At 41.5% G+C, this 13,545-nt stretch overlaps 1 protein-coding gene and 1 long non-coding RNA gene across 5 annotated transcripts in view; one reads left to right on the top strand and one right to left on the bottom strand.

Moving 5' to 3' along the window:
• The window catches only part of ASAP1 (ArfGAP with SH3 domain, ankyrin repeat and PH domain 1), a 147,221-nt gene extending 139,621 nt beyond the window's left edge, over window positions 1-7,600 (bottom strand). For all 4 annotated transcript variants that reach the window (XM_032683938.1, XM_032683963.1, XM_032683945.1 and 1 more), the window contains exon 1: window positions 7,335-7,600. The gene's annotated coding sequence lies outside the window, so the exon portion shown is untranslated. The remainder of the gene's footprint in view (window positions 1-7,334) is intronic.
• Window positions 4,550-7,676, top strand: LOC116784936. The gene is made up of 2 exons (XR_004356306.1): window positions 4,550-4,624; window positions 7,235-7,676. It is a non-coding gene; the product is annotated as an uncharacterized LOC116784936 (long non-coding RNA).
• Window positions 7,677-13,545: the final 5,869 nt, after the last annotated feature.

Here is a 13,545-nt window from a genome sequence, read left to right as displayed (position 1 = left end):
AGCCTAAACCTGATCTTACTGGTTGGGGTCATGTTCCCTCTTGTTCCTAATCTAATGGTGTAAATCTATGTCAGGAATTTACTTCTAAGTCTAACTCTCTTGCTCAAGTTGTAGCTATTGGAGGGCTTTGCTTAGGACGCTGTTGATGTGACTCACAGGACATGAGCCTATTGCACACCCCAAACTTGAGAAGGAGATGCTTAGAGGTTAGTCTGTTTGGGAAACCTTAAAATGGGCAGAATTAGTGTTAGAAATGATCCTTGGGGGAAGGATGTTTCTGGCTGAAGAGGAGCCTTACAGCCAGGCTGTTCTCTGTGCTCAAAGGCATTGGAAGGGATGAAGCATAGGAGTTTGTGATATAGCCTGTGCAGACATGTATATACCACCCTATGGGGGAAACACCATCATTACTGTTCTGAGCTTCCAAGGAACTCTGTGAAGAAAAACATAAATCTCAACCATCTAGAGATTTCTGTAATTCAGACCAGGTGTCAGGTAGGCAGTTGTATGGCTCCAGCACATGACTTACAGTCACCTTTTTATCCTTGTTCCTGTGCTACTGACGCCCTTTAAGTCTAATATTCTCAAAAGTAAGGAAATATGTTTCCACTGAACCAAATCCCATTTGTCTAGGTAGTGAGAACAAATACCAGTTATAGATCATCTTGGACAGTCGATTTTAACCTCATCCTGGTCAATAATGCAATATGATAGCTCCTTCTCAACCCCAAATTCATAAACACAGGAAATAAAAATTACGAGGTTTAAATGACCTGTGAGATCTAGGATTCTGGCTAAGACCTATCTTACCATTGATTAAATCTGGAATCAGATTGTGACATTAGTTTAGGACAAATGTAACATTGGAATTATACCCCGCTGGTTGATAATAATTCAAAAGCTCTACACTTAATGTAGAATTATGGTACCTGTTAGTGTTAAATACCTTAATTATTTTAAAATATCTTCAGAAATTATTCTACCAAGGTAGAGGTCCTCTTTGTTCATGAATGTAGACAACTACTCAATTGTAGGAATTTCTGATCCTGACAAGCTTTGCTAAGTATTTGGCTACTATTTATGAACAGGAATAAAAGGACACTTGCTGAAATAATGATTAAAGGATGTGCAACTACAGCCTGCCTCTTATCAGACGGATGGAGCAACTATCCTACATGAGCAGAGAATGCAATCTTACACATTTTATGACAAATATGCCATTATGTAAATGATTACATCAGTAAGCATATTAATTTGTGTGACTACTGAACTGCTTGAATTTTAATGCATAAGGAAAGTAGCAATATAGTTCCATGCTAAATTAGATACAGTAAGTGTTAGATTTCCATGGTGCTGGCATAATCTTATTTACTGACAAATAAAACTGAAAGATTTCCACAAAATTCAGTTTGTAACACTACTATAAATCAGCTAGGAAACTAGGATTGTACCCTCACTGTCAGTAATGATTTAATACCTGTAAATTCAGGACAAAATTCCTTCCATTAATTTGCTTGCCCATCTTTGTCTACCAATCTTGTGTACCCATAAAAGCCTTCTTTTAAATTGATACTTAAAATGTCTATTAGCTTGAGTAGGAAAAAGCTTACAACTCCATGTTGCCAATATCTGCAGGAGAAGCACATCCTAAGTATGAGCTCTGGCTCAGAAAATCCTCTAGATGAGGGCCATAATCTGGGGATATATCTCTACATGTTCTTCCTGTTCAATTGTTGTATCCTACATGTGTCAGCCACTACTGGAGACAGGATCCTGAAGCGTTGGCTCAGGTGGTTTTATGTTCCTATATAGAATCATAGCATTATGCTAAGGGCTTGGTGTTATGCTGAATTTAGATACCATAAGGTTTGTCCTAGCACCTGAAATGTCCTGCTGTCTCTCTGTCTGGCAGTTCTAGCCAGGACAAAATTGCTTTCTAGGCATTTGGCCAACTGCTATAAAAAGGGCATGCAGCTGTGCCAGCCGTGGCAGGACACATCTCCCTCCTCTCCTTTCCACCGTAGTTTTCAGGAGGACATCAACCATGTACCCTGCATTTCCCATGTACCTGCTCCCTTTTGGCTCCTGCAGAGATGAACAAAAAGTAAGTGGGAGCCAGCCACACTGCTCCTGCTGCTGGTCTAGGTAGTGCCTGCGGTGATTTACCTGTGGTTACATCATAATTCCATGCTAGAAGGTGGCAATCCCAGGGATGTCATTCAGCCACTAACTAAAAGTTGATTTCTTTTCTCTCCAGACTGGAGAACAGATATGAGGGATGCATGGAGTTGCAGGTCCTTCCAGGACCCTGGGGCACAGCTAAATTTCTAACTGCAATCCCAGCCCATCTAATCCCTGTCTCACAAGGCTACAGCTTCAGTCACTGTAACCAGGAGAGAGGATTTGGCAAGGCCTTATTTGCTTTTTCTCCAAATAAGGTTGAGTTTTCAACCTTAAGGCCATACTCCAAAAGTCATTTACCTTCCCAGATCAGGGACCATTCTGGTGATTGTACAGATGTGGTATTTTTACCTACTAAATTATAAGTGAAGAAGATTGATTTCCCTCTTTTGTTTGTGCAATGATCACTTTGGATTGTGTCCATGTGTAACTAAGGCTTTCCTAATCATGGACTGAGGATGCACTGGATCAAATGGCAATTAAAAGCCCATGACCTTAGAGAGTCACAAACCACTTGCAGAATGTCTCATGGACAGCTTCTCCCATGGGGAAATGTTGCAATCTTCAGCTTTATGTCTTCTTTAAGCCCAAAATGCTTTAAAACTGGATGTTAGCATTAGCTCCACAGTTCTGGGATAATGTGGCATCATGCAGGTGCTGGAATCTTTGCCCACACAAGCACAACTGCTCATCTTGATCCCACATCTCTCTCTAGTCTTTCCTCCCTGTTCAACAAATTCAGGTTTGAGGGATGGAGGAGCTCTAACCACCCCCAAACACGGTTGTTCCTTGCCCTCCCCCCCAGAGCCTGGCTCTCCAACACACACCACCCACCTCTCGCTCCTTCCCCCAGGGATCACACAGCAGTCTCAGGCACGCTCGGCTTCACAGCAAAACTTCTCCAATTTGTTTGTTATTTTTCCTCTGGCTTTATTTATGAAAGTGGTGTGACAGAACACTCTCCCTCTTTTTGCCACCTCTCTTCCCTCTGTTTTGTTTCCTGTCAGGCATTTCACCCTGGCACACCAAGTAAAGACGTGAAACAGGAGTTGAAAACATCTGGCCCTGGCTGCAGAGTATTGTTAAGAAGTTCTTAGACTTAAAATCAGCTTTTTCCCCCTCTTTGTGGACCTTGCTGTGGGATGTTCAAGGCTTCCTGCCGCAGCCCCCAGGGTGGCCAGCAGCCCCCAGCCGGGGTTCCACTCTCTCCAACACAATTACAGTCTGCAAATGTTTAAAGGCAGTTTCTTTTGATTTAGCCACATGCTTCAAATTGTTATGTGGTTAACCACTGAGAACAAACCCCCACACAAATACCTACATATCAACTCGCTTGAGCCAGGGTGGTAGTGTCAGGGGAGGAAGGGGAGAGGGGAGGCTTCCTCATTTTGCTTTTGATGAGAAGAAAATAGAGTTTTCTTTTGGCTTTCCCAAACTGCCAGCAGCTGCTGCATCACGGTGTGTGCTGGTTGATGCCCATTTGCACTTTTGTTTGCTGATGAAAGGAGTCTTGTTTGGCAGCCGTGGCCACGTACCCCAACGGGCCACGTCCTGTGCTAGTGTAAATCAGCTTGTCTGGTGAATAGGAACTGAAAATGCAACCTTTTCTTTGTGTGTGATGTGCAAGAGCCTAGCTGGGGGAAGACTTCTGCACTTTGACATTGCCCTATCCCATGTCCCTTAACTCATAAAAAACGAATACTTTTCTGCTGACTCACAAAGACAGATGGATTTTGTTAACTCCAGTCAAGATAGAGGAGGGTACACTAAAAGCATCACTTGGTGGGGCTGAACACAGCGTTGGGGTTCAGGGGGACTGAGCAAGGAGTTTCACATCTCGCTCTCTTCAGCATGGATGGAGCTAGGCTCGTGGGTGCCACATGGGAGGAGCAATGTGTGGTCTAGGCGGAGCCCTGCTGCTAATCAGTCTCTGAAATAATGGCCCACATAGTTGTTTCCCTCCCTCTCCTTGTGCCCTCTCCCTGGAGCACTGCAACTCCCCAAAGCCCAAGAGAGAGACTTGGAGCCAACAGCAATGAAAAAAGAAACACCCCAAAACAAACACAGAACTCAAATCCCCTCAGTAATTCCATTGCCTCTACTTAAATCTTCTTAAATTACAGAGAGTTTTAGTGAAGTAAATTAACTTCCCTTTGCTTGCATTTCCTTGCATTTTTGAGGACTATGATGCTGAAGAGCAAATTGTCTTACAAGCGGAATCCAACATGGGGACAGTTGCCAAACACAACGGGCAGAGCTGTTCATGTAGCGGTCCTGGGAGTGGACCCAAGTGGAAATAGAGATAATTATTTTGCCACGGGCCAACTTTAAGATCCATCTTAATTTTATTTTTGTTTATAAAATGGCGGATTAAAGACAATACAAGGTGGCTAAGAGATTCTTGAGGCAAAAGCTGCAGTCTAAATGTGATCTGCTTTCTCAGGTATGAAACAAAATTAAATCCTTTGCTTTTTGTGGAAAACTGCATAAAAAGGAGGGGTTAAAAGCTTTGGATGTGGGGAACATTTTTGGGGAAAGTGGTTTAGTTCCTCTGGTCCATTTATCATCTCAGCAGTGAAACATCACTGTGTGTATGAAGTTAGCTCTGCAGGACTCTGTACCTGTCAAAATTGTTTATCCATACTTGCCAACAGCAAGAAAGTCAGGAACACTGGCAGATGTGATGGTGAGTGAGTTGGACACATGGAGTGAGGGCGTATGAGCTGAACCTCCTCACTGATGCAGAAAAAGAAAATGAGTGAGGGAAGGAACATTAAAGCATGAAGAGTCTAATCTTACAGAGTTTAATGGTTGTGGTGGGTTACAAAAAAAAAAAAGACCTTTTGCAGAATTTTTTCATGGGCAACTGAGTACGTAGGTCTTGATGACCAGTTAGTCCTCATGCTGCTGAAGGTTCAGCAGAAGCACCTACTGGGGGATATTGTTACATTAACATTATTGGCTGTGGGTAGCTGATTGGTAATATAGCACTTAGATAATTAAAAACTAATATGATGATCACTTATTAAGGAATTATTAAGGAACTACTTAGTGCTTGGTATAGTTTTGTGAAAAGACAAAATTTCTCAGTCTAAATCGAACAGAAACTTAATCCTATGTGAGGGCTATCAGAGGAAAAGAAAAAAAAGAGGGGGGCGGGCAGAGAATTCAGGTTTATAAAAAGAAACACGTACACAATGAGCTGAAGGTTGTGCTTCTGCACTTCCTGCTCTGGGTGTGAGCAGAAGAGGAAATACCAAAATACCACCAGAAAAACTATTCCCACAGCATTTCCAACCTGGCTGAAACCAGAAAAGTTCTGACAGCCCTGCAGAAAAGGGGTAAAACCCCACAACCAAACCAGTCCCAAGCATCTTGCTCATCAGAAAGCCAAAAAAGTTTCCAAAGATGGGAAATTTGGGTAGACCTAGATGAGTCTTTATATTTCCCCTGACTCCTCGTCTGTACTCTGTATTTTCTGCATTTCATGGATCATTGGTGACATTTGACTCTTCTTCCAGCTTTGAGAGGGGCACATTTCTGCTACAGCCAGTTTGGTCGCATCACAGACCACCAAATTGCAACCAAACCAGTCCCACTCAGTGAGGCACTCCTTGGCCCTCCTTTCATTTCTGGCAGTCGATCCACTACAGTGAGAGTACAACCCACACATACGGGAAGAACTGACCTTTCAATGCATAAAATGCCATCAGTTTCAGTGTTGCCCCATGTTAATGATTAAAATGAATTCCTGAAGGCTCCCAGGCAGACAAGACATGAGTTTGGTCTGGACATTCTAGTAGACTTTCCTCTGATAGCAAAGTAAGCCTTGAAGATGAGCAGCAGGATCACAAAGGGTTGTATGGAAAGATGGCACATCAGGCAATTAGTTTAAAACTTCAGATCTGGAAACTTTGCAAAGAATTTGGAAAATGGCTCTTTCCCATTATTGGTATATAAATAAAGGAAAGTATTCTGTCCTACTAAACCCCCCAAATTTAAATATTAAAGTCTCTTGTTCGATATACAGTATTATACACTAGAATTCAGGACTTACGAAATAGTCTAAGGAAAATCAGAGCTAAAGTAAAATTACTGTAGAAAGCTGGTTTTCCTATAGATGTTTCCTCACACATCTAAGCAAGGTCTGAATCAAACTTTTCCCTTACAATTAGGGAATCAAATCCCTGGACTGGCTCCAATGAGCAGCTCAGGAATGTTCAGCACAACCACAGCCTCTAGCTATGGGACAGAACAAAAGTTGCAACAATGATGATGCTTTATCTTCCACATCTTACTCCAGCAACACTTCCATGGGTGCCAACAATGAAATCTGCTTGGAAGAGGCCTGAAAAGAAGATTTTTTTTCTTTTCAAATTCTGAGTCAGTGATTTAGAGACTGATCAACTCATTGCATTTGTGACTGTGGTTAACTGAAACCACCTAATGCCATCATGAACTCTCACATCCAAAAATGAAGCTAAAACCTTAGCTAAGCCAAGCCCCATGTCTGAATGCAGCTTTCCAGTTCATTCAGAGCAGCATAGCACTCAGCATTTTCCCTCCAACAACAGAAAGCCCCTTCCTGGCCTCCCGGAACGTTGCTGCATGAGAATACAGTTGTCACTCCCACTGCAAACTTATTTAAGAGACAATAGGACAAATAGTTGGCACAGAGTTTCTTCTTAAAACGTAAATCTAGATCAACAATAAAACATAAAAGGCCAAGAAAACATGCAAAGACACTCAGAAAATGCTCATTTTACTTTGCAGATTAATTTTTGCTGAGAGTGAGACATTGCAATTTACAAAGTGGGCCCTATTCTGCAATTCCTTTCTTACACGACCTCATTTTAGAACCACTGAGGTTGTTTATGAGAGTAAAAGTTACTCACATGAGTAAGGACTCCCAGAGTCTGGCCTTACGCATTTTGCTACCTAGGCATTTTCTGGGATGTAGAACAGCGTGTATTTTTAGGAACTAGAAATGGACTTCAGTTGTTTCTTTTGGAAAAAGTTCTGACTACAGCTTTCACCCATCTGCTTTTTGCAGTTTGCTCCGCAGCCACATTGAATGGACGGGCTCAGCCTTTGTCCCTGTCTCTGTGCTGCTTGTTACCAGCCACTCTCAGCCCCGATGCGCTGTAACTCACCAGGACGTGTGCAGTCTGAATTCCCATTCCAGATTTGCTCCTCAAGCCTAAGGCCATTATTCCATCTCAGATTAAAACGTATCTTCCCATGGGCAGCTGAAAAAGAGCATGTTTCTTCAGCTTTTCTTGCCACAAAATGATAAAATAAACTGAAATAAAATAATAATAATAGAAAGGAAATCCAATGTACGGCAATCCTCAGAGTTCTGGAGTCTAAGAGTGTTGATCTGCATCCATAAATGTCCTGACCGGTGAGGACACACAGGCACTACAACTGGAAAGAGAGCAGGAAGGAAAACCTACCATGTGAGCAAAGTTAAAAAAAAAAAAGAGGGGGGGGGAGAAAAAAAAAGAGAGAGAGAAAAAACGATCTGCTCAGTGGACAGCACTTGGGCTGATAGCAGGGATTTCAGGAAATCCAAACACTCAGACAGGAAATCTGAACACTGGATAAACATGCCATAATCTCCACAGATACAGTTAACGTGCTGCGTCCCCCGTTAACCCATTGCCTGCCTGTGGCTGAGCCTGAAATCAGATCTGCGATGTGAGACGCCTGGAAACACAAGCTGCCCAGGGGGCTCCAAAGCCTGAGTGCTCAGAAGTCTGAGCAGCAGCCCTACGATCAATCCTGCCCTCTCCTTCTCTAAGCACTCTGGCGAGGATTTTTTCCTCCCTTGATTTCTACACAGTGATGTGTTAGTTAAAAAGTGAATGATTTTCCTCATCTGAGAAGGAGATGCACCCTGGGCCCTGAAACAGCAGGGCAACCTGCCTGAATTCATGTGTGCCACTGACTGTGGCTGCCTCGTAGTCTCGAATTAGTTTTACCTGGGGTTTTTTCCACCTGTCTTTTGCTGTAACACAAGATTTGTATGGCTGGCTGCAGTGGTTTGCTCCAGGGATGATGCAGTGGGGACACGCACACCCACATACCTTCCTTAGAAATTATAGGGAGAGACTACTTAAAGTAACAGGGGGAGTTTGGAAACTCCCTTTTTGCCATTTTGTCAAGGAATTGGGTTCCATGGCAGAGGGGCTGGAACTAAAGAGATCTTTAAGGCCTCTTCCAACCCAAACCATTGTATGATTCTATGAACCGAGGAACAAACTCTTCAGTTCCTCGTAAAATTAAGATGAAGCCTGTTTGGTTGGTTGTTTTCAGAATATAGACTTTGCTCTTTGTGCCTTGTGTCTTAATTTATTTCTTTTATATGGTGTAACTTGGTTACAATATTAATGCAAAGCTCTTAGCTAGTTACAAAAGCAAGCAGAAGCAATAATATTTCATAGAACTGACCCTTTGCTCCCACAGATGTAATTAATAAAGTGAAGTTTACATGAGAGTTGCCAAATTTAAATTCATAGGATTATGAGCACGCACACACACAATTAAGCCCTGCATGTTTGCAGGATGGGGAGGGACTTCACTGTCCTTTCTGTAGGAAGACAGTTGCAGGCTTCTCTGCTTTTTAGCGGTGACAGACTCCTAAGGAAAGGGCTCACTTCCAAAAATGTTTCTTCTCCCTGAAAATTGACTTTTTGGGACAGTTCTGCCTAAAGCAAGTTGAAAAGAAAACATCGTGTCTTCAGATTTTCTGGTTCTTCTAGGATTTCACAGAAATAAATAAATAAATAAAATTAGTACCATGAATTTCACTTTGCAATTTGCCGGTGGACATAATTAGACACAGAGATAATATCCACCAACTGGTGCCTTCACTTAAGACATTGGCAATCAGCTCATCTGAAATAGTCTTAGTGTAAGTCCCACATGCAATATTAACCTGTATCATTATATTAAGGTCCCTGCTAGGAACAAAATAGGAACACTATAGGAAAAGGCTTCCTTCAGCACCTTCTGCTGAAACACCTACCTACAGGGTGTTTCTGTTTATAATGTCACGGACAGAAGCTCTGGCAAACCAACACTGGTTACAGCATTCCCTGGAAGGGGCCAGGCTTGGACCTTATAACTAGTCTGTGGAGTTAGGTTGTGATGGCCAGGCAACACTGCAGGGAGCCTGGCAGCAGAACTGGGGTGGAAAATGGGGATTTGGTGGCATCCCTGCCTCAGGAACTCTCCTCTGATCTCCAGCCTAATTCTGACTCAGGAAATATCTTTCAAGTTGGGCCCTCATGTTCCCAGTCATTCTCCTGCTACTTCTTAGGAAGCATGAGGCTGGTGATGGAGGTTGGTTCCTGTGAGCGTGGTTGGAGCTCTGGCAGCTGCATCTGTGCAGAGAGCTGGTAGAACAAATGCTTGACTTAAGAGGCATGAAGTCATCTGCCTGGCCTAGCACATGCTTCATGAAACAAGGACCAAATGGTTGCTTGGTAGTGTCAAGAGGGAACTGGTGGAAAAACAGGGAAAAATTAAAACATGTCAGGGTTGAACTTTTTTTTTTCTTGTTCCATGTGCTCTGCCAGCAAGCTATTTCAGTTATTCACTTTTTTCCAAAGAAGTTCTTCTGTTGTCACGGTATTTTTTACCTTTCCTTTTCTTGTATTTTCCCCTTAGTGCCATTCTTTCCAGTAGCAAAAGGAAAGCAAAAATAAAGAAATGGGGATAAAATGCAGCCTTTGCTTTTCAGTGTAACTGGGAGTGGGGGTGAGGGGAAGAGAAAATAAACATAAACCTTCAAAATATGCATTTTGGAAAAAAACAAAAGCCTTTTAAGGTTGAGAGACTTTTCATTTGAAACCATTCAAACAGCTCTAGAAAAAAAAAAGGAGCTGGGGGAAGTGGGATATAATTTATTACCACTAACATCTGCTGTAAATCAGTTAGAGGTAGGCAAACATTCCCTACCAGGGCACAGTTAGGTCAAGGTGAGAGAGGATAAAGCAATAATTAAAAGGACCAGCGTCCCCCAGGCACCTTCAATAGGCTGTAAGCAGAAGAGCAAGTGCTTGCTGTAAAAGTGTTTTGTTTGTCTAGAAAAGTTTCAAAGGGGGTAAAAATATTAACTGGTATATTCAATGGAAAACTATCAGTTTGTAAAATGTCTCCAACAGCTTCCATGCAGAACCACAAAAAGTATTATATTTTTCCATGTTTCTAGTTAAAAAATAAGTTGAAAAAAAGGTTGTGCTTATTGAGAGGAGTTTCATTGGATGAGAAATTTCTGCTGAAAAACTCTACAGAAAATTGTTATTGTCAGTCTTGCTAAAAGGGAGAACAGGAACAGCATGGTGGGCAAAATAATGAAGCTGACAATAATAAACCATACAGAAACATTTCAGCAGAAACAAAGTAAAGTAGAGAGAAGACTTCAAACTCAGGCCAGCAGAGTTATGGAAGCTAAAAAGTGGATAAAGAGTCTTGAAAGGGCACAGCAGCTGCAAAAAATCCCCCATCACCTGAGGAAAAAAAAAAAGCCGGTGGCCTTACTCAGTACGATGTCAAGATACGTGCTTTTAAATTGAAAAAAACCCCTCTACCACATCCACCCTTCATGTACCCGCAGCATCTGAGCTTTCTGATCACTTACTATATAACCCCAGGATGTAGCTTTGTGTATTCTTATAGCTGATAATGAAATTCTCACTTCTTCCACGAAGAACTCTACAGCTACGAAATTAAGACAAATCAGTTAATTAAAGATTAAAAGGCTTTATCTATGTATGTGAAAGATAAAGCACATGAAATCATTATTGAGATTGTGAACAAAATTCTTGAGAAAGTTATCATTAACCTATGAGGCCCCAAGCTCTGTTATTTTTCATGTTTCAATGACAAACCTTATCATTATAATAGTCAGGATTTTATTTTCCAGTATAGATTTGAAATAAAGATCACTTCTTTAATTTTCACTGCCCTACTTACTGGATTTGAGAAGACTTCAACAGAATAATAAAAATATTTGGAGACAGAAAGCGCAGATCCCAGTTTTGTCATTCTGCACCCTTCAGTCACCCGGAGGCTTTACATTCTTGAAAAAAATGACTTAATATATTCACATGAAACTAATTTACTTTCCATTTAGAGCATGGCCAGCCCTGTGCACTCAGCCATTCCAGACCTCTCTCTCAGTAGCTACCAGAAACTGGATGCCAGAGAAACACCGTGGCATGCTAAACAAAGTTCCCCAATCACACTGTGACTCTATCTGGGTTTACAACAACATATGCTAAGACTTAGCAAACATTAGAGAAAATGAGTAGAAAACACTATCCAAAAGGATTTCATAAACACTGACACAACTTACCATAAGCTATAAACACTATTTTTCTTGCAAAACTTCTGTAATTAACTGGTTTAGAGAATTCTTGCTGCGCTACAAAACATATCTCTTTGTGCACTGGCTTTCAATTTTAACATTTGCTTGGAAATTCCTGCCATTTTTATTACTAGTCCACTCCTTCCTAAATGAGCAGGCAAGAAGGTTTACTTTTGAGATCAGCATCCCTGCTGGCAATGTTGCACTAGGAAAAGCACCAAGCCCCCTCCCTCCAGCAACAAACCCCGTGCTCTTACATTACCCAAGAAACATTGCTGCTTTCCCCACTGTTCATTCACTGAGATACAGCAGAAGCTGTGTTCTAACAGGTTTAACGACATGTTTGTACATTTATTAAGCAAATAGCACCTCTTGACGTTACGAAAAGGTCTGGGCATTAGAAACTGCCTTGACAAGAAGCACTTGACCCTTGGTGGTAGCTACAGGCTGCATCAATGCGCAGGAGGTTGTACATGTTTCATTTCTAACTGTTTTTAAAGTTTTCTTTTTTAAAATAGGAAAAAAACCAAAACATTAAAGCATTTCCTTTTTTTTGCCTCTCCTTTTCATTCACTGTTCCTTGTTGCAATGGCAAAAAAGGGGAATATTTTCATAGACCTCTTTTTCTCCTCTATTCTTTTTCACCAATGTGGCATGTAAAAAGAGGAAACTGAAGACATGTCCAAGCAATTATTTTTGAATGAGCTCTGCTCAAAAAATGCTGTATAGAAATATACAGTTAAGGGTACTAAAGAAGACAAATGCTACCTAAAGATGTCCCTATGGTGTGAGCATAGCTGCTGGCTTCATCATTTGCCAGAGATATATGGAGACTCCAGACAACATTGAGAGACTACTATAAGTTGAGTTATGCACCATGGACCCAGGTAGCAACAAAATGCTGTTGTGTAGGGAAATCTGAATTTCTGAGTCTCTCTGCATCATTCTCTATAGGTTCCCAGGCCATCAGTTGTGCTGAAAGGGCTGAGTTGGAAGGACACCTTGCACATGTTATGAGCATCTCACCAGGCTCATTCTTCCTTTGTCACTAAAGTTTTCCCCAGTTTCCTTTATAAAAATAGTTGAAAAAGATGCCTCCTCAATTTGTTATCATTGGTTTGTTGCAGAAAAGTTGAATGACAAACAGAACTCATGAATTCCAGAGATTTATAAACACTATGACAAACATCAGTTGATCACCAGATCAGTTTAGCTGCTATGGGATTTTTTAGAAAAGAAAAGCTTCTCATGATCTGAGTCTTTGGAAGTCATGTGAGCAATTATTTTAAGCATTTTTTATAAATGAACACTAAACGTATACATAAAAATTAGTGCTACATTTCTTGTCAATCCCTTATCACAAGGAGCTGAGCATTTAAAAGTATGGATGGGTGCCATGAGACTTGTCATATACATGTGAGAGTCAACAGTGTTATAAATACTGCAAACTTCATATGCTTATATCTGTATATCTGTATACAGCAGAGGCCGTGTACAAGCGTTATTAGGCTAGGGAGCTTTAGAGAGGTCCATAAAATGAAAGGCCACTGGGAAAAAGATGTTATTTATAATTCTGTTGACAGCTTTTGGAAATAGGTGATGGCCATCATGGCAACACGTCTATAAAGAGGAAGATAAATCAAATTTTTTCCCCTGACTGTAATTCACTAGGCCATTTGATTTTTATGCAAATGCATATGTGTGTGTTGTCAAAATCCAAACCCTCAAATGCTGATGAGGAAACAGGACTGAGAAACAAAGCAGAATGGTGAAATATAAGCCTGCTCTGTTGTGGCCCTGAAGTATTCAGATGAACAGGAGATTGCCCAGCAGAAGGTTGGAACTGCTGCAGAAAGATGTGACTTTTGCAGGGTGAAACTAGGGCAGTGTGGGTAGTGGGGTTGCCTCTGCTAGATCCAGTGAGCCAGAAAGTGCTGTATCCTGTGCTCAGAAGGCCTGCAGTGCCTGTCCTCCACTACTATCCCTCA

This window comes from Chiroxiphia lanceolata, chromosome 1 (genome assembly GCF_009829145.1).
Source record: "Chiroxiphia lanceolata isolate bChiLan1 chromosome 1, bChiLan1.pri, whole genome shotgun sequence".
Lineage (NCBI taxonomy): Eukaryota > Metazoa > Chordata > Aves > Passeriformes > Pipridae > Chiroxiphia > Chiroxiphia lanceolata.
Note: the sequence above shows the minus strand (reverse complement) of the source record. Positions and strands in the feature narration are given on the sequence as shown.